The 21,778-nt window shown below is 42.0% G+C and overlaps 1 long non-coding RNA gene across 1 annotated transcript; it reads right to left on the bottom strand.

The window, feature by feature from the left end:
- Nucleotides 1-8,407: 8,407 nt before the first annotated feature.
- LOC102150897 (uncharacterized) lies at nt 8,408-13,436 on the bottom strand. Its single transcript, XR_001380066.3, has 5 exons — nt 13,239-13,436; nt 12,013-12,061; nt 11,217-11,359; nt 8,844-9,376; nt 8,408-8,594 (listed from the first exon to the last, which is right to left on the bottom strand). It is a non-coding gene; the product is annotated as an uncharacterized lncRNA (long non-coding RNA).
- Nucleotides 13,437-21,778: the final 8,342 nt, after the last annotated feature.

Raw genomic sequence — 21,778 nt, 5'->3', positions numbered from 1 at the left:
TGTTTGCCTTCTACCACCCGACAGTGAGTTCTAGGAAACAATCTTGACTACTTTTCTGTCCCTAGGAGTAAAGGGAGTGCTTTATAGGTAGTCAGCTCATACATTTTCAGTGAATGAAAGAATAGTAGGTATTCAGTAGGTTAACTGTCCTAATTCCTCACCAGCAGGCAGCAGAGCACTGGAATAGATGGATCAGACTCTCCATAGAGGATTAATGCTATAGAGAATATGAGTAGTAAGTGACTTTTTTGTCTCTGAAAACATCTCAGTGAGTATAACAGTAAAGGAGATATTCTTTAAACGACTGGAATGTCTTGTGGAGGAAAATCTGATATCTTTTTTAGAAGATAAATGCAAGGTAGGATTATGTGCTTGGCTAACAGTATTTGTCATATGGAAGCATCTGTGAAGTGGATAAAAGGATTAGGACCTGTGACATGTGAACTTCTTTAACGTGTTCTGGATTATTTCAGACAAGATGTACTTCATCTTTGATCACTTGCTGCCTTTCAGGTTCTTAATTATATGTCTTATGTAACTTTATTACTAATGAAAACCCCTTAAAATTCAACCTCGGGGACAGAGTTTCATGAATGTTGCATGTATCTATTTTGTAATGCTGGGAGATTTCAGACTTGAGACTAGAAATAGATGTTGATAGACGTAGAGTGGGGCAGATGGAGAAGCAGTTAAATTGAACTCATATTTAAAGACTTCTAGTCATTAATCATGTCCATGTCAGGTTCTTTACTCACCAAGTTCACAGTATTAAAAGCTACAGGTTTCATTAATTGATAGGATCATGTAATTAAAGTGGGGTACTGTGTTCTTGCTTTTCCTTAGGAAGAATGTATTAAATCTGGGTTTTGTTTACTGGACACCTATATTGGAGTGTTAAAGTTGAATTGATGTACCATTAGCAATCAGAAGCAGTCTTTTGTAGCTAATAATGAAATGGAATATTTCATGTTATGAAGAAGTGAAAAGTTTCATCTTTCCTGTTTTCCAGATTCCTTGTTTCTGTTTTTATATTGTCCTGTGAGCCTATCAAATCAGGATGTTTTTGTATTTGAGTAGATGGGCATTTACTGAGTAGGTCCTGGTTAAATAGGAGTGGTTACAGTGGGAAAAGTACATAGCACATGCACTCTACTAGTGAAGATCTATGTCTAAGTGGATATGTTTGACTTAAATGTGCTTATCTCTCATGTTTTCTCCTTTCTGCTCTGCAGAAATGATTTTAGGCTCTCCCCTCAAATTTTGCCTCTCTTCACAGTCTTGGGGCATGTTACCAACCAGTTCTTAAATTGGAGATGTTAGTTATGTATGTGTAACTGTCCTAGAAATTATGAACTAGGTAATGAAAGAGGCAGAGGTAGGAGAAAATGGAGGAAGAAGAGACAAGATATAGAGGCAATTGGAGAAGTTGGTTGCTAAAAGATTTCCAGGAAGAACAAAAGAGAGACTGTTTTTTATATTATTTTGAAATAATCGTGGTTATCTAAAAAGAAGTCATCATCAACCATAGGCAAAAAAATGAAATGACTGAATGATTATATGAAATTTGTGAATCAAGCAATGCAAAGCCTGGTGCGAAATATTCATGGGCACAGGGAGTGTGGAACCCACCAGGCAGAGTGGCATGTTGTCACTATTAGCTCTGCTGTGCCAAAAGTTTAAAAAATTTTTAGTTTTAATGGAAAATAATGTATACTGTTATAGCACAAAGAAACTGACTTTTTCAATTTGTTTACACCTGATTTCATATGCTGTTGATTAACTATATTATGTAACTAAATGTGTTCCCCCCCCCCCCCCCAATTTGAGGAGTTGGCAGGCAGGCATGTGCTTGCCTGTGCCCCTTGTTCACATAAGCTTATGCTTTTCTGTATGCTTTTTCTTCCGTTAGATTTTAAGGTTCTTAAATTCAATGCTGCTTCTTAGTGTCATAAAATCTCTTCAGATCCTCTCATAAAAATTTGAAGAAAGGAAGAGTTGCTAGAGGAATACATTAAAGGTAAAAAGAATGTGTCTATTAGGTTATATAAAAATACACTTTCTAAAAATGAGATGTTACTATGTGACTGTGCTTCTCACTACCCCACATCACAAATTTCATTTTATCTACCAATGCTTTGGTCACTGTTAGAACTGACTATATTTTTAATATTAGATCTTATAAATTACATGTGATAAGATGATCTTTTGAATTTGTGCTTAACTTTGGGGAAATGTTTCTTTAAATCTAAATAGATAAAGCTGGCCTGTTTTTTAAGAGGGTTGACATAAATAATAACAGTGGGAAAAGAAATTTTTACCGGGACTTTCAAACTCCCTTCCATTTCCTATGCACCTGATGCTGTCAGCATGAAGTCATCCACATAATGGGTAAATGTGATGACCTGTAAGGTAGTAAGAATATCAGGATCCCAGTGAAGTAAATGATGACAGAACTGAAGAGCAAGTGTTGTCTTGAGGCAGGATGATGAAGTTGAACCTACCGTCCCCATCAGGTAAGAGCAGAAAGCTTTTAGTACTCATGGTTAATTTGTGAACTGACTGTGTCCTTTGATCATTTAAAAAAATCTTCGTTACTTTATTGTAAACAAATAAGAATTTTTATTATTTATGCATATTAGTGCTTTTTTTATATTTGCATTTATACTGAGTTTATTTGGTCACAAATTTTTGTGGCCAAATGTATTGACATTTTCTTTCATAACTTTCTGTTTTTTTTTGTTTGAAAAATCTTTTACCACTCATCAATAATACCACTCATCTCTGTTTTCTTCTAAAATATTTAATGGTTTGATGGTTTCATTAAAAAGACTACACTACTTTTAATAATCTGGAGTTTATTTTGGTACATGTGTTGTGAGATGTGTAGTTAAGTTCTTCTCATTAGTACTAGTTGATTCTACCCAAACCATTTATTTAATAATCCAGATCATCCTCCTTGATTTGTGTAGTTTCTATGTTAAAAGTTCTCAGCCTCTATATGGTTTTCCATTGATATGGTTATTCTTCTGTAGGCAACATAGTATTTAATAATTATATTTTTACATTTATGAATTATATATTGTATACTTTAATAGATAATATTTTACTTGTATTAATTTTCTATAACACATTTAAAGCTATTTTATTATTTTAACTAAAAACAAATCACTATCTGTTTATGCAAAAGCAGTATGTATTGTTGAAAAGTTAGAAAATATAAATAAGAAAATAAATATGAAACAAAGGAGACCTTAGGAGTCAGAGTAGATAGAGGTATGCCTCATTCTCCTAACACTGGGTCCCCCACAGGCAAGGTTCTGAGGGGTGATGCTAAGTTTTTGCTCACCTCCTTCCTACCTGAGGGCTTCTTAGGAACCCACTTGGATTCGGGAGGTCAGAGGTCTGAAATGATTCTCACTGGGCTAAGGTCAAAGTGTCAGCAAGAAAGTTCCTCTCTGAAGGTTCTAGAAGACAATCCATTTTCTTGCCTCTTCCAACTTCTAGAGGCCACCTGCATTCCCTGGCTCGTTGCCCCCTTTCATTTCCAAAGTCAGCAATGGCCTGTAGAGGCTTTCTCACCACACTCTGACACTTCTTCCTCCCTCTTCCCCATTTAAAGGACCCTTGTGATTACGTTGGACCCACCTGGATAACCCAGGGTAATGTGTTCATTTTAGCAATGCCTGACTAGCAACCCTAATTCCCTCTGCAACCTTAATACCCACGCTGGCCATTCACGGCCCCCAGGGTTTAGGATATGAATATCTGGGGGACTGATGTTCCACTTGCCACACTCCCCTTTTTCCTTCATGGGCATTTCCCCACTAAATCTCTTGCACATCTAGTCCCACCTAAGCATCTGCTTATCTGAGGACTCAGCTAACACAAGTGGTGCCAGCAGTGGTCTGAGAAAACAGGTTTTGAGACTGCTTTACTCACAGCCAAAAACAGCACTACTGTGAGTGGCAGATGGGGCATGAGGATTCCTTGGCACAAAGTGGTGGTGACACTGGAAAAATTCCTGGTGAATGGACTTTGAAAGATATGGAGAGAACATGCTCTAAAGATGGTAGATCCGCTTCCAAGTATATACTCAAGAGAACTGAAAACATACATCCACACAAAGGTTCCCAGCAGCACTCTTCACAGCAAAAAAATGGAAACAGTGTAAATGTCCATCAGCTGAGAAATGGACAAACCAAACGTGGCATATCCATAAAGTAGAATATTATTTGACCATCAAAAGGAATGAAGTACTGATAAATGCTGCAACATGGATATAGTGGTTTGAAAGGTGTCCCTCCAAAGGATGCGTCCATGTCCTCACCCCTGGGACCTGCAAATGTGACCTTATTTGGAAAAAGAGTCTTTGCAGGTGTCCATAAGGATCTCTAGATCATTCTGGATTATCTGGCTGGGCTCTAAATCCAATGATGTGTGTTCTTACGAGAGACACAGGGAAAGGAAAGCCAAATGAAGACAGGCAGGGTTGGAGTGATGCTGCCACAAGCCAGGGCATGCCAGAGGCCACCAGAAGCTGGAAGAGGCAAGAACGGATTCTCTCCTGAGCCTTTGGAGGAAGTACAGCCTTGCAGACACCATGATTTCAGAATTCTGGCCTCCAGAACTGTGAGAATGAAATTTCTGTTGTTTAAGCCACCAAGTTTGTGTAGGTGTGGTCATTTGCTGCAGCAGCCCTAGGAAACTAATATAATGGATGAAACTTGAAAACATCATGCCAAGGGAGAGGAGGCAGTCACAGAAGACAACATAGGGTATGATTCCATTTATATGAATGTCCGGAGTAGGCACATCTGTCAAGACAGTAAATAGATTAGTGGTTGCCTAGGGCTGAGGGGTTGGAAGGAAATGGGGTGTGACTACTAATGGGTATGGGGTTTCTTTGGGGATGGTGAAAGTATCTTAAAATTGATTGTGGTGACAGTTGCACAATTCTGTGAACAATCTAAAACCAATGAATTGTACACTTTAAATGGGTGAATTGTATGTGGATTATATCTCAATAAAGCTCTTTTAAAAAGATATCTGGATACTGCAAGGTTGTATCTTCATCTTGCATTAGGATAATGAGAAACTCAGGGAGATTAACGAGTAGTAGAGGTTAATTGTGAGAGCATTAGGCCCTCTTTGGAAGTTCACGTGGAGGCCCTAATCTTCAGTGGCAGAGCAGAAACTAAAGAGCAAGCCGAAGATCTGATACAGTTGCAGAGCTCCCGGGATGTTTAAATGCTTAGACAAGGCAAGTACACTATGCCAAGTTCAGGGCCACTGAGAAAATCTGGGATCTGAAATGGGATGGAGACATCAAGATGTATGCCCGTGGGGATGTTGGTTCTGCAGATCCCACTAAATCCTCATGGATTTGGTTCTCTAGGCCCAGCCTTCCTTAGTAAGTACTACTCCTTCCCCCACACTGGAAGACCTTGCCGAGGCTTCTCCATGACAAGGCAACAGGTATCCACTCAGCAGCTGCACCCACCTGCTCTCTTGGCTGCCAGGCTAATAGTTTGGGATAAGTCCCAACATAACCAGACCGGGATGTGCTGGGCTTCATAAGGGAAGAAGAGATTATACACCATAGGGCCGGCCTGGTGGTGCAGCGGTAAGTGTGCACGTTCTGCTTTGATGGCCTGGGGTTTGCCAGTTTGGATCCCAGGTGCGGACATGGCACTGCTTGACAAGCCATGCTGTGGTAGGTGTCCCACATATAAAGTAGAGGAAGAAGGGCAGGCACAGATGTTAGCTCAGGGCCAGCCTTCCTCAGCAAAAAGAGGAGGATTGGCAGCAGATGTTAGCTCAGGGCTAATCTTCTGCAAAAAAAAAAAAAAGAAGAAGATACACCAAAGGAGCTGTGAGAACTAGGTAGTATGTACAGGCCCTAGCCGGGGTGAGTATGCCTGGGATTGGATTTTAAGAGGCTTGATCAAGTGGGATAGAGTGTAGGCCTGGAAGAGCAAGAATTCATTGATGTGGGAGTATTTCTGGGGGACACAGGATTTAACACTCAAGCAAGAGCTCCAGGCGATAGAGGAAACTTTCTGTTAGCTTCTATTTCGAACTCAGGAGAAAGCAATGGCCGATGTTGAGTGCAGTGGAAATGCCTCTATTGCATATAGTTGCAACATCAATTGTCTTACAACTCAGTTTGATCCACTAACTACCCAAACTTAGCAGAGAGCCCACAGGTTAAGGGGCTCAGTCCCATAGGACTGCCCCGACTTTGGACACCAACCACAACTCCCAGGTCCCCAGGCTATTCATACTTCTGCCCAACTTGGCTACAAATTTGGGGGTTCCTGTGACCCTCCTTTAGGTTCAATAAGTTGCTAGAATGACTCAGGAAAGTGCTATACTTAAGAGTACTGGTTTGTGGGGTGGCCTGTGGCCAAGTGGTTAAGTTCATGTGCTCCGCTTCGGCGGCCCAGGGATTTGCTGGTTCAGATCCTGGGTGCAGACATGGCACCACTCGTCAGGCCGTGCTGAGGCAGCATCCCACATAGCACAACCAGAGGTATTCACAACTACAGCATACAACTATGTACGGTGGGGCTTTGGGGAGAAGAAGGAGGAACAACAAAAAAAATTACTGGTTTGTTATAAAGGATACAAAGAATAACCAGATGCAGAGATATGTAGGGCAGCAAGGTCTGGGGAGGTTGGGGCAAGGTTTCCATGCCCTCTCCAAGCATGCCACCCACTCAACACATTGATGTGCTCACTGACCAGGAAGCTCTTTGAGCCTCATCTCGGAGTTTTTGTATGGGGTTTCATCACATGAGCATGATTGAATAAATCATTGGCCATGTGACTGAACCCCATCTCCAGTCTCTCTCCCCTCCCTGGAGGTTGTGGGGGGCAAGGGAGGTAGGGCCAAAAGTTCCAACCTTCCAATCACCTGGTTGGCTCCTCTGGTTACTAGCCCCCTTCCTGAAGCTATCTAGGGCTTCCCCCTACAAGGCGTCAGTTCCTTGGCATAAACTCAGGTATGGTCAAAGGGCTCCTAATGAAAACAATTAGACATTCCTGTCTCTCAGGAAATTCTAAGGGTTTTAGGAGCTCTGTGCCAGGAACTGGGGACGAAGACCCAAGATTTTTTATTATACCACACCAAGAGAGGTGATAGATGAAGGAATAAAGAGGCCAAGGGATGTGTGTGTGCTGGAATGGATATTTTATGTGAGGCCAGAAAGCCAACAGAGGATTATATTCCATGGGAGGCCCCAGAGAACACATCAAGACCAAGAGTAATGCACACAAGATTGGAGGTGCAGCCAAGGGGACTTAACCAACAGTGAGTCATGGAGATGGTTAAAAGAGCATGGTGCCCCTGGAGGAAAAATCAACAGGTGAGTAACAAGGGTGCTGCTTAATATCTACAACCAGACAAAGGCAAGAATGGAGGAGCAGGAGGATGAGGGCAATTGCCCCAATAAAAACTCATGATCCTGTGACAATTTTCAGATCTAGACCCAACTGACTGAGGAGGTGGATGGGTCCCCGGGAGGAAGGACCCTGCAATACCACAGCAGAGATATCCTAAATTAGTTCCCCCAGTCTTTCTCCAAAGGGACTTAATCTTATTTACTTGGATGGCTACATTGGGGTAAGAGGAATCCATAGATATTTCAAGGACTTCTTGGACATAGGGTCTGAGCTGACATTAATACCTGGGGTCCCAAACATCATCATAGCTAGACTGTAAAAGTAAGGGTTTATGGGGATCAGGTAATAAAATTAAAGTGTGGCTCCCAGGGTCTGCGCGCTTCCCAGTGGTCATTTCTTGAGTCTCGGAGTAAATGCTTGGAATTAACACACATGGTAGTAGGAGTAACCCGCACATTAGGTACTTGGCCTGTGGGGTAAAAGCTATCATGGTATAAAAGTCTGAGTGGAAACCTCTGAAACTCACCGACCCCTCAGTTGAAAGAGTAAACCAGAAATATTATTGCATCCCAGGAGAGATGGGGGGCTAGTGCTACCACTCAAGATCTAAAGGATGCAAGGGTGGTGAGCTCTAGCATATTTCTGCTTGAGTCACTAGACTGGCTGTGCAGAAACTAGATGGATCTTGCAGAATGTCTGTAGACTACTGTAAATTCAACCAAATAGCCCCAATCATAGCTGGTATTCTGGACCTAGCATAGGTCCAGATATTAATGTTAATCTGTTTATCCAGAACAGATTAATAAGGCCTAAGGTTCACGGTATGTGACCATAGATTTGGCAAATGCATTCTTTTCTATTCCAATTACAAAAGAGGATCAGAAGCAGTTCACATTTACATGGTATGAACGAATCATTCATTTACCTTTGGCCCAGGGTTATTTTAACTCTTTCACTGTGTCACGTTATATTCTGAAAAGATTCGGACACCTGAACATCCCCAGAGCATCACACTGGTCTGTTTTATTGATGACATCATGCTGATTTGACAGGATGAGCAGTAAGTGGCTGTAGTCCTGGAGGCCTTGTTAAGACATGAATTGCCACTTCTGTGATGTTCTTAGGGATCCAGGGTCAAGGGCATGTCAGGATATTCCCTCAGAAGTGAAAGACAAATTGCCTCCTGATACCTTTTCACAAAGAAGGAAACAGATTTGTTGGCCACTGGGTTCTGGAGGCAGCATATTAACATCAGCGATTCTCAACACGTGGGGATGGAAGAGCAATTTTGCTCCCCAGGGGACATTTTGCAATGCCTGGAGACATTTTTATTGTCACAACTGAGGATGCTACTACTAACATCTAGTGGCAGACATGAGGAATGCTGCTAAATGTCCTACCATACACAGGACAGCTCCCGACCCCCAACAAAGAATTACCTGACCAATATGTCAACAGAACAAGGTTGAGAAACGCTGTCCCACACTTAGGAGTACTCCTTTGGTCCTTACACCTTGGTGACAGTAAAGTATGCAAGACTGAAGTGGGCCGAGAGCAGACGCGTTCTGCAGTCGGTCCAGACTGTGCTTCAAGCAGCCCTCCTGCTTTGGTCACAGGGTCTGGTAGACCCCATGGGGTTAGTGGCATCAGTGGTGGGGAAAAGTTGTAGCATGGCTCTCAGGGCAAGCCCCAGCAGGGAAATCACAGCGTAGGCCCTTGGGGTTGTGATGGTGAGCCTCCATCCAGAGGTTGCCTGTAGAGGAGTCCTATGCTGACAGAAATGACTTGGCCTTGGTATCCCTTCTGTGCTCAGTCATTGGCTCGACACAGCACGGCAGACACAAGGCCTCAGTGGGAGCCTTGCGGTGGACAAAAAATGGAGCAGCTGGTGGCTACAGTTCAGCTGTGCTTCCACGTTAGGTTCTCTTGATGACAGATCTGAACAGTGCACCTCTGCGGCTTCTGTATCTGCCTGGGTCCAATCAGAAGACAGGTAGCACATGGTAATTTAAACAGTGGAAGTTTAATATAAGGGATTATTAAGCTATGATAGGAGAACAATTGTTAAGATGGAAAGAGAACTCTGAAGGGTGCCCTAGGGCTGAAGGGGAGTACCCACAAAAGGGCAAACTCGGGAGGGGGGTTCAAACCTTGTTGAAGGAGGTGTGGTTGAGCCCAATGGATGGCAGAGAAGTTTGACTCCTGTATGTCTGACTTCCTCAGACTGCCCACCTCAACTCATGTGTGTCCCAGTGGGTTGCTCGTGCCTTCCTGGAGACTGAGGAGTGGCCCTGGCCCAGGTTCTGGTGTGCTGCTTTTTGCTGCTGCTTGTTCCTTCTGCACCAACACCCGAAGTGCTCTGCTCTAGCTGTGCTCTCCCAGAGCATGCAGGCCAATCCCAGCCAGTGGCCCTACTAACATGGACACCATGTCCCTGGGAGGCAGCTCCTGGCACCTCCTCCCTCTGTCCGCCCAGCCCTCAGCCTTGACTCTGCTGTATCCCGAAGGTGTGTGCTGCCTCCTTCTGGACATGGATACGCCAGCCCAGGCCTTGGGCTGCTCTGCTGCTAAGTGGGCTCCCTGCACTCCCGCAGGGCATTTCCTGCTTGCTCCGTGACTGGGAACCAGCTCTGGCCTGTTGGAGGCAACTCAGTGAACTGCACCCACACCTTCTTCACTGAGCTCTAATCCCAGCCTTGGGGGCCACCCATTTAAGTTGCTCCTTCCTTGGCTATTGTCCCACTGGAGGGTATTCTCGCGATTTCTCTTTTCACCTCTATAGTTGATCTACTGTTAGAGTTAGTAATTCTTGATATTAAACTCTCGCTGTTCAAATTGCTGAGTGCTTTCTCTCCTGATTGGACCCTCACTGATACATTATCCCTTCTTTCTGGAATGTGCTTCTTTCCATCTCCTCCCCTCTCACTGGCTAACTCCTATTCATTCCTTCAGTTTCGGCTTTGGTATCACTTCTTCCTGTGCATCTTTCCCTGACTTGCCATCCTCCTCTACCTGATTCGACAGGCCCTCTGTGCTCACCTTAATGTGGCATAAATATAAAACCTGCCTCCCTCCCTGAACATGGAATGTCATGTCTGTTTTTCCTCGCTGACTCCCAGATGCCACAATAAGGTTTTCAGTACATTTTCTATTTTAACTTTGTGGCCCCCTTGCTGCGGTTTTCCCAGGTCAGGGGTCTCCGGTAGACACTGGCAGATCAGCCTCAACACACGTGGGCCCTCATAGTCTCCTCATGGTTTGATTACAACGGAGTCTTAACTTTCCTCAGCAGACACAGTGGAATGCATGGGAAGACACATCCCAAACAGAAATGAACCAGCTGTGGAAAAGTGTTTGACGAGTTTCGTGGTAACTCTTAAAAGGAGAGAACATTTACGACAGCCTTGAACTGGGACTGGAGAACCTTAGCTAAGGGATTTGCTGAGGCATCCATATCTTAGTTGTTTTTCATCATACAACAAATATTACTCTCATACATTATTAACTTCATTAGCATAACCATTACATGAGGGAGCAGAAGAGCTGACCAGGGCATTACTGGGGCCTTAGATAGGCATGGACGTTCTAAGCAACAACTTTCTAGAAGGCTTGTGCTTTGGATCTGAAATTAGTTTCCACGGAAGTCTGGGAATGGGAAATCTTAGGGTTCAATTGCTTGTAGGAAACTCTTTGGGGATCCAGACAGCACCTGACCAAGGAGCACAGAAGCTCAGAGCTGGCCTAATGTGTCCTCCTTGAGTACCTCTGGTCCACACAAAAACACTAGCGTCAACCAAAGCGCTACAACGTACCTGGAGTCCTGGTGTGGTTCCTGCCTCCCCACAGCCTGGTAATGGCTTTGACCCTCATTCCTGGTTGCATCAGGGAACGTCAGAGTCTTCTCTCCAAATGTCACTACATCCTTTATCATTCTTATAAGTCACCCTGGGGAATACTGAGGAGACAAACAGGAGATGAAAGATAATTTTCTAGCTGGGCGACTGTAGGAGGTAAATGCTTGGTGATCATAGTTGAAACCATTCACACCCAAACTATCTGGCCCAGCCCAGCTGGAGAGGCCTGAAGAATGGCGGTGGTGGTGTTGTTCTTCATTGCTCTTCCCCCAATGAAGACGCCCATCCTGGAACCAGCCACCTCCTCACAGGGCCCCCAGTGTTTGCCAGAACTCTGTAGATGCATTCCAGCAGCAATTTCTGCTGAAAGTCCAGACACTCGGCTTCTGAGGTGCTATTTCCAAATAATTTATCAAACCATTCAATCTACTAAGAACAAAGTGGTGTTAATGGCCTCTGAAGAATAAGTACTTAATGTCTATGGATTTGTTTTGCTGTAAAATATGGCTGCCAAACTTTCTAATTTTGCTGTGCATCTTGTGCAACAGTGATTTCTGTTACTTTTTATTTCAGTTAATTCTTGAAATCGCTAACAAATGTGATAGGAACCTGGTGAGTTTTGGGTTAGCTGATTTTGTATTAGCTGTGTTTTGTGCCTGCTGCTCCTGTCTGCTTCACCCACAATACGAGGTATAGTCCAGGTGGAATTACTGGATCAAGTATTATATTAAAAGGAGTTTCCATATACACTCACCTGTTTATACCAGTTTCTATGGAGTGTGGAGTCAACATATTTTGCCTTCCTAAGAAATGGAATAAAGATGGAAACACACGAGTTGCAAATAGAGGAAGATGGAAGCAAGGGGAAATGATTATTTAGATTTTATGTCTGAGAGATCTTAAGGAATATGGGACAAGTGTAGAGTGCAGAGGCTTCATAATAATGGAGATGATAAGATTACACAAGTAAGAGTGGGGAATAGATTTGGGTAGATAAAGCAAAGGAACAGAGAAAATATTCAGAGGAAACAAAAAGGTTAGATGTCCCTGTTAGGTAGCTAATTACTGAAAAATTTGGCTAATAAGATTTGAGGAAAAAATAGCTATATTATATATTTTAAAATTTTCAGTAATTATCTTACCCTTCAATACAAACAGCCCATCTGTGCGCATTTTGATTTTTTTCACCTGCATCACACTGTTCTTTAGTATTACATCTTTCTGGTGAAATTTTTACCATCCAGTTTGTGCCTTCCCTAAGTATCTGCCAGAAAATGTCAACTTTTTCTCCTGTTAAAAAATTATAGCTTAAAAAAATCTTTCACTCTGGTTGTCAAATGAATACACAGATATCAAAACAATAATCAGTACAAACTATAAGAAGTGTGTAGGGTTTACATAAGGAAAAAAAACAATCAAGAGCTAATGAGGGACATAAAAAGAAGTTAAAATGATAGATTAGGGATGCAAGAAAAAGTAGACCATTCAATGGAACAGAATGGAAAACCCAAAAGAGAAAAAACACACCTGAGGATTTAATGTAAGATAAAGAGGTATTTTAAAGGAGGTGAGAAAAGATGGACTGTTTGGGACAATCGCCATTTTGTTAAAAAGCTCTTAAATATCACACCATTCTCCAAAATAAATCTTGGATTGATTACAGATTTAATTGGGGGAAAATAGCAAAAAATAAAAGTAAAGAAGATGTAAAGGTAAGGGTAAGTCAAAGGGGAGGGTTCAGAGGCATGCAGAAACGCGTTTCATTTCATCCGGAGAATGTGCACTGGTTTCTCCCCCTCAGTCTGCACTTGACACACATGGCCACAATCTCTGAAACCATGAAAACAGCTTTCTGCTGTTGCATCTGCTGAATCCCATGGAGACCGGCCGGGGCCCAGAGGGATGTGGAAGGGGAATAAACTGAGGGGTAAGTAGAGTTTATGGGAGTTTTCTGCAGGACGAGTCCTTTGGCATCCTGACTTTCCAAGCTACTCTAGTCCCAGTTATATGCAAAGATTGCTTTTCCACTGGGAACATCTAACTTTTGCAGACGTCCGGAAACACTCAGCCGACGCCCACCGAAGACTGTAAGCAAACCGCACTGCCCATAAACGATCCCCGAGATTTGAACCACCTGGGCCTCGCACGTGCGCTCTGGGCACCCTTGGCCCCTGGGTCTCTGTGAGCACGCGCAGTGACGGCATCTTCCGAGGCGCACGTGCGCGCTTGTGTTTAGCGGCAGTTGCTGGGCTACGGTTGGTCTACGCTGAGGGATTCTCAACCGCAGAGTTTGGTGGCTGGGATGTTGTGGCGGGACCCGGCCAGCTTATCTACAGTACTGGTGTTGGGCTCAGGATGCAGCGAAACGCGGAGGGGGCGGCGAGATGGCTCTGAAGCCCGTAGGGTCCGCGATGAAGAAGATTTTTGGCTTTTGGAGTAAAAAGGGCAAGTCCCCCCCGGCCTCCTCCACCTGGAGGAGGGACAGCGCGGGCTTCGGTCGTGAGAGTAGCGATGGAGTCAACTCACGGCCTGGGTACCACATCCGAGACGAGGATCTCGGAAAGATCCACAAAATAACTTCAATGATAGAAGATGGACAGTTAACAGGGACTGCAGGCTTGTGTGATTATTGGTGGAAAATGTTGCTGTTTGTAAATCAAACAGGACCTGTAGTGTGAGACTTAAATCTGTGAAAAGAGAAGGTTAACATTTTTCATCACATAAATGAAGCAAAACCATTTCATTGGACTGGTCTATTCCCAGGGTTGGGAGACTGGTTTTTGGGTTGTGGGGAAATGTGCTTCAATTTGTTCTTTTCTGTTGGTTGATCCTCATTCTAGTCCATGTTCTTTTCTCCCTTTACAGATCTGTTACCACTCAGCTACTAACCTGATCTTTCACTCCGAAGACACCAGCTCAGCTTTTAATATGGGAAATTGCTAGGAAAGTTTCAGAGGAGGGAACTGATGGGGCTTGTCAGGGAAGAAGACATTTCCTCTACCCACTCTGGGTTCTTCTGGCTGGAGAATGAGTTAAATTCACATGAGACAGAATAATAGGAGAAAATTAAACAAAGCTTTATAACATGTATACATGGGAGAGGCTCAGGCAAACTGAGCAACTCACCAAAATGGCTGAAGCCACCACCTTAAACATCATCTTCAGCTAAAGACAAAGGAGGATGTTGGGGGTGGGGGGAGTCAGTTACAGGAGGTTACCACACAAGTACAGTAAACAAGAGTAAGATTGTTATGCAGACTTGAATCCTTGCCTTCCACATTAATAAGAGTTTCTAGAGATAAGGTCATCCCTCCTTCCTGGTACAGAGAGGGAGACACCTTTACAAATGGAGATTTCCTTTACACTGTACATGTCTTCTAACAAAGGGTAAGTAAATTCTACTTTTTAGAGTTTCTTTCCTGTCTGCAGTTTTTTAAAAAAGTAACCAGCCCAAAATAATTCTCATGGCAAAGAGACATATCTTGGGGTGGCCAATTCCAGTCTCCCACAGGCTGAGGGCAGACTGCTCGAAAATATGCAAAAGTAGCATATGGATTATCTTGAATTAGTATTAACTTGAGAAACAACAGGTGCAAGAAGGACACTTTGACTCTCCTCTCTGTCCCCCTAAAAGCAGGAAATAAATCTCCCATGTGAAAGTTACCCTCCTTGCACCAGGAGGTGGAGGGACGTCCTTAGTGTCTGAGATACAGAATTCAGAGTCGAGAAGCCTATGTAAACAAACTCGGCTTAGTTTCTTCACTAATTTGTACCCAAGGCTAAGTTTCTTTATCTTATCAGTTCTTCACAAATTTCAGATTTCTTCGTCTAAAAGGTATATAAACAGCCTGCTTCAGTCACTTCTTGGGTCCCATATCTATGAGACCTCTGTATGTACAAAATTAAATTTTTCCCCCTCCTGTTAATCTGTCTTATGTCAATTTAATTATTAGACCAGCCAAAAGAACCAAGAGAACCCCTCCTCAGTAAAGGCCAGCAGAACCACTTGAAACTGCCTGCTTCCAGGGGGTCCCACTGAAAACATAAACTAAACTGATCTCAGTTATTCAGACTGAACTCTGAGGAAGGTGGCACGAAACCTTCCCAGTCAGTGGGAGGCCATAGTGCTGCCTGACTGTGTCCAGCTCGTGGTCCCTAGCAACTGGAATCTCTTTCCTGGGGAGTTATGTGTGTCCTCTGGGAATCCTGTGTTGTGGGTGGGAAAGGCAGGCAGTAACTTGCTCTCTAGTGGAAACACTGTGGTTTACACCTAGGGGCGGTTATCAGAAACATTCAAACGCTGAAGGAAACACCCCTTTAGTGCACATAGCCCCCACACATGTACGCTGTGGGGGTTTTACCTAAATGGGAGATGTTCCCTTAGAAAGCTGTATGAAATTCATCCCTGACTCCTGCTGAAGTGAGCCATGACCTCACCTCAGCCTGAAAGGCCTTCAGGGGAGTTTCAACTCACTGGCTATCGCTGTATGGATAACAGAGTTTGCCGAGCCTGCCTTCCTTGCAGGCCGAGGCCAAGTCTGTGCAAATTGTTAGCATAGCCAGCTGTCCTTGGGTATGTGCCTTGGACCAGGTAGAAAAGGTTAATACAGAAACATGAGGAGAAAGTCACCTGGCTTTCCAAGAGAGACCCTAATGGTTTTGGGACTCAGATGCTTCAATTTGAGATCTTGGGGTGTTTGGCTGAGACCCATGCTACAGGTTCATCATTTTCCTGTTGCTCAGGGTCCTGCTGATCAAACGTTGCCTTTGATTAAACGTTGCCTAACATAAGCAATAAGGATTTGGTGACTGCCAATGCGAGCTTCAGTTTGGCAGGTTAGAGTGGCTGATGCGGCATAAACTTAGGAAAATTCTCCAGGGGCTAAAACTCAGGATCAAGGGGTGGAATTGTGGGAAAGTAAAACTTCCTGGGATGTCTCAGTGTTTCTGTGAAAAGCCCTAACCCTCTAATACTCTTCATGCAGTCTAAGATTTAGATCTGCAGCCATTTGTCTAGTTAATTGCTCTGATCTGCAAGGATTAATATGTCTCATCTCCCTAGGAGAACTAAATAGTTACAGCCCGGAGTAGGTCCCCTGAGGTGCACTATTTACATTTCAAGGAGGAATGAGGTGCAGGAAGTTGGAGAGGCCTCCAAGTCTGGCTCCTGGAGAGATTTTATTTACATACCAAAGGGCTGGAGTAAGGCAGAGAGCCTTCCCAGGACGGGTGGGGGTGGGGGTGGGGCAGCTGACCCTGCCCCTTCTCAAGCAGCAGGGAAAGTCAGTCTTCCTGTCCTTCACCTACTGGTGTAGGACAATTGACTAGATCTGAACCTCTCAACCCAAGGGTAAGACTGAGCAAGGGGAGTAATGTGCATGTTGCTTTCTGTGAGATATTTAATAAGAACTCTGTCTCTGATCAGAATACTTTGTGTGTGCATTCAGGATAAAGTTAAAGAATATTAAAAGCCCAGCCCAGCCAAAAGGAGAAAGTGTCTCAAGGACGTCACTTATATTGAATACCAAGAGGAATGAGAAATTAGACAAGGACTGGAAAAATGTCACTTTGATTTAGCAACGTGGAAGTCATCAGTAAATTTGAATAGTTTTGGGAGAATGGGGGAAGAAGACATATTAAAGATGGTGGCCGTAAATTGTTGATGAGGAAACAGGGAAATCTTTCAGAAGTTTGTTGTGGGGAAATAAGATCGCCTGGTCCAAGTGTGAGGGAAGAAATAGAGTGAGAAGTTTGTAGAGGAGATTAGATTCAAAATAATCACTGTGAAGAAAGGAGATGCAAATTGACTAAAGCAAAATAGTGTTACCACGCAAAGGGCACAGTATGTTCGCCTGAAGACAAAAGCCAATTGTCAAGAGGCAAGATTGTGGCAGAGAAAGGGCATTTATTAAGTGATAAACTAGCAAATCGGAAGACCGGCAGGCCAGCATCCTAAAGAACCATCTTAAGCAGGGCACAGAATCTTGAAGCAGTTATATAGGCCAGTGGGTTAGAGGGAAGGGGTGAGGAATGTTGACCCAGGAGTTGCCACAACAGATCTTTCAGTTGTCGTTGATGATAGCTATCAGCATAGACTCTCTGCTCGGCGTTATCACATTCCTAAGGAACTCAAAAGAACTAAGTTATCATCTTATCGCAACTGGGAGGTACATACACAAGCAGGGGTCATAAAATCTACAAAGCAGGTAGGACTCCTGGAGAGTGCATATCCAGCTGGGTTAGTTAGTCTGAGGTCATTCAAAGTTACAATATGGTTTCTTTTATACAATATGGCTTCCCTTATGTCAACCCGTGTTGAGTGAGTATCATTAGTAGGATTGCTGGGCACTGTGTGATCTGCAGCAGCACTTAGATGTCTGGGTGAAGGTAAGGGGGAAGAATGATCATTAAGATGAGCTTGGAACATTTTCTCCCAGAGAATAAGGAAGTGCTCAAAGAATAATGGGGACAGGTCAAAAAGACATGAAATCAACTTGAAATGGCTACCACTGGCCAAATCTGGGGCATTTTAGCACCAAAATAATAAGCTTTCCCTTCTCCTTCATTTATTTGTTTGGTTTTTTGTTTTATTTATCAATGTAGAAGGAACGACAGCATAAGAAAATCATCATTGGCAAACATCATCATCATAATTGATTCAAGCAAACGACCATTAATGGATGCTGAATCTAGGGGGGGAAATTTTGAGGAGTAACCAAATACTTCTAAAGTCTCACAGTATCTCCACACAAGATATTATGAAATACAAAGGATAAATAGTAAATTTACCGTGCACAAACCTGGCAGACACTTCTTAACCAAATAACCAAAGTCAACATTGCCAGTAATGGACCCAGCATGTGCCTCCAGATTTTGCTGCACTGGGAAGAACTGGGCATCACTAATGTGACATTCCTGGTGAAATGGCATAACCTGAATCTGCTTATGAGGGAACATCACACAAACCCCACCTGAGAGAAAGTCTACAAAATAACTGACCTATACTCTTCAAAATGTAAATGTCATGGAAATCAAAGGAAGACGGAAGAACTGTCCTGGATTAAAGGAGACTAAAGAAACAGGACAATTGGACACAACACAGTGTCTTGGATTTTCTTTGCCCATAAAGGATATTATTGAAACAACTGGCAAGATTGCAGTAAGGTTCATAGATTAGATATTAATATTGAACCAATTTTAATTTCCTGGTTTTGATAATTATACTACAGTTACATAAAATAATTCCTTGTTCTTAGGAAATACACACTAAAGTACTTAGGAGTGAGGAGGCATTGTGCCGGCAACTTAAAAATAGTTCACAGAAAAAAAATGTATATTGTAGACCTACATTTATGTTTATCTGGAAAGAGAGGAGAAGAAGGGAGAAAGGAAACAGCAAATATAGTAAAATCTTAACATTTGGGGAAGGGTATCCAAGAATTCTTTGTGCTATTCTTGCAACTTTTCTATAAGCCTGAAATTGTCAAAATAGAACATTTCCAAAAGAACAATAAAATTTTAAAAATTATATTAACAAATTATAACTCATTGAATAAAATAAATCGTGACTCCATATAGATACAAGTAAATGAATAAATCAAAAGTCTCATGTGGAACAGAGATACTTGCATAGTCTCAAAGTACTTCTCCCATAAAATACTAATTAATCGTGAAGTGGAAAACTAACATTACCCGGCAGATACTACCCTCAGAAGTCAGCATTCACACCAGCAGTACTGGGACAAATCAGAATTGTGGGTCACACGATCGGACGCAATGAGAAGAGTTCAGGATCACTTCTGCGATACTCTTGTGAAAAGGTGTGGTCTGAACCGGTCGTGAGGAAACATCAGAACAATCCCCACTGAGGGATGGTCTACGTTACTGGAACAGACCCGTCAAAAGATTCAAGGTCATGAAAGTCACGGAGAGACTGAGGAAGTGTTCCAGACTGAGGGAGACTAAGAGACACGGCAACTAAATGCAATCATGGATCTGAACAGGATCTTTTTGCTGTTAAGGACGCCAGAGACAAGTGGTAAAACTTGAAAAGAAGATAAGGATTAAATGATGGAACATCTTAGTGTTAATTTACTGATTGTGACAGATGTATGGTAGTTATGTAGAATGTACTGACGCGTAGGAAATAAACACTAAAGGAGGCAGGGATGATGGCATAATGTCAGCAATTTACTCTCAAATGATTCAGGGGAAAAAAGTTCTTTGTACTAAAACTTGGAAGTTTTCCCTAATTTTAAGACTGTTTAAAAGTAAATCAAGAATAAATAAATAAGTGGAAAAGGTGAACAGTCTTAGTCAACTTTTATTTCTCCATAAGGAGAGATCTATGAATCAGTGTTTAAAGTTAAAATTATGTATAATAAATTTTATGGCACTATAACTATTATAACGCATCCAAACATTGACAATAGCCACAGCAGCAGTATATCAAAATGATGTCTGTCTAAATCTTTAGGTCCATATATAGTGATAAAAATTGGAAAATACAAATAGGCAATCAGTTAACACCACTGAAGTATTAACAACAAATTGATTATTCAGGTGCTGTTTAAATAGCTGGTATTTGGGCAGTTTGAGTAGATAAAACTCAATAGTGCTGGTTTTCATTCACAAAATCTGTTTAAAAGTTAATTTGATGCCAAGAAGCAGTTTAAAATACTATATAAATTTTCATCATACACATATGATACAAAAATATTTTCCTTTAAGATTTTCACATCATGTGTTTAATGGGAAACAATTAAAATGTTATGTAAATGGCCCAGTATATAAATTTTTACTATTTGTTCTTCAGATCATGTAATTTTTCTTCAAAATCTGGACATATTCTTGTGACGTTTTCAAAACTAGATCTTGATTTAGATTTGACTCATCAGTAGATCCCAGAGGAGAAGCAGGGTCCAGATTCAAATTCAGCGGCAGCTGGAAAGAAAAAGAAAGAATTATAATCTTTATTTAAAATACTTCATAGCTAACTAAGCATAAGTTAGTAAAAAAATAGTTGAGACCTTTGTAAGTGTTAAGAAAAATGAAAAACATCTATATATGGCTACAATACAAAATACAAGATGACTATGAAATATAATTTGCCCGGGGCTGCACACTGAATTAATTGCTATTGTGGTTAAGTTTCAGAGCTTCTGGTTTTCTCATTCTCCACTTCTTTATTCAACAACCATGTGCTAAGGTACTGTAACAAGCACTGGAGTTACAAGACGAAGATGACACAGTCCATCCCTCAGCAGGCGTGTGCTATCAACCGAAAACACAGACGAACAGGCAGTTTCCACACAGACTCATATATCCCGTGACAGGGATAAAACAAGGCACTAGTGGAACCCACAGAAGGGACTCCCAGTTTTGTGTCAGTGTTGTCGGCTTTTTGGCGGAGGTGATATGTAAGTCGACACCTGAAGGACAAGGAAGAAGTGTGTCAGACAGAGAGAGGGAAGAAGCACATGCACAGACTGGAGGGGAGGAAGACCTCTGTGGAAGGCTAAGTCTTCTAGTTTGATGAGATGCCAGAGCAAAGGGGCAGAGGAGGGTAAGGAGCAAGAGATAAGGCTGAATAATTTGGCAAGAACCAAGTTGATTTGGGTGTTTTTATTCCATGCTGAGGAATTTGGAATTTTTCCTGAGGGCAAAAGGTAAACCAGTCAATGTACATCAAGGACTAGAGATTTAAATGTCACAATCAAATGACAGCTATATGAACTGTCACTGCTTGACTAAGTATTACTAGGTGAGTCTGGTTTTTTTGGCCTTATATCACCTCCAGAAACGTGAGAAGTTGGTGAAGCCCATGTTTTCTGAGAATAGTTTCAGTGTGTATGTTGACAGTTCCATAGGGACGGCAGAAGTGAAGGGAGGGGATAGCCAGAAAGAAAAAGACACACATCAACTTCTGAGGTTTTTTAAAAGCTATGAAATATGATGAATAAATGAGGAATAAGTATATTCTTCATTATAAATGTTTACACTTTCACATTTTTCATTAGCTTTGTGTATGCAAAAATATTTAACATAGTATCTGTTATCCAAACAATGGAAAAGGATGCCATTTACTATTTACAGTTTACTTCAGAAATCAGTGATATCTAAATTCAGTTCATAAATTTTGCCAACATACATTCTTCTACTTTTCTAGTTATATTTTTTCCAACTCCTGCTGCATGTGAAATGTCGAATTTTATTATAATGTTTAAGTTAAGAGAAATTATTCTAGGAGGATATATAGCTTATGAAATTTGGCCTTTAAATAATACTTTGAGAGACTAGACCTAACTTGGGGATTGCCGAAATAGAAAAATAATCACATTAATAAAATAAATTCCTAATTATTGTAATTTTAAATAATGGAGAACATATATTTGTAATGCCATTTAAATGAGTCTGATGAAAAGTACAATTGGTATTGGTCCACTGAATATACATAACTTCAGAAGGGCGATGTTCAATCTTGGATCTTATTGGTACAAAGAAGTTTAAACAATTCAAGT

This window comes from Equus caballus, chromosome 29 (assembly GCF_041296265.1).
Source record: "Equus caballus isolate H_3958 breed thoroughbred chromosome 29, TB-T2T, whole genome shotgun sequence".
In the NCBI taxonomy this organism is placed as follows: Eukaryota; Metazoa; Chordata; class Mammalia; order Perissodactyla; family Equidae; genus Equus; species Equus caballus.
Note: the sequence above shows the minus strand (reverse complement) of the source record. Positions and strands in the feature narration are given on the sequence as shown.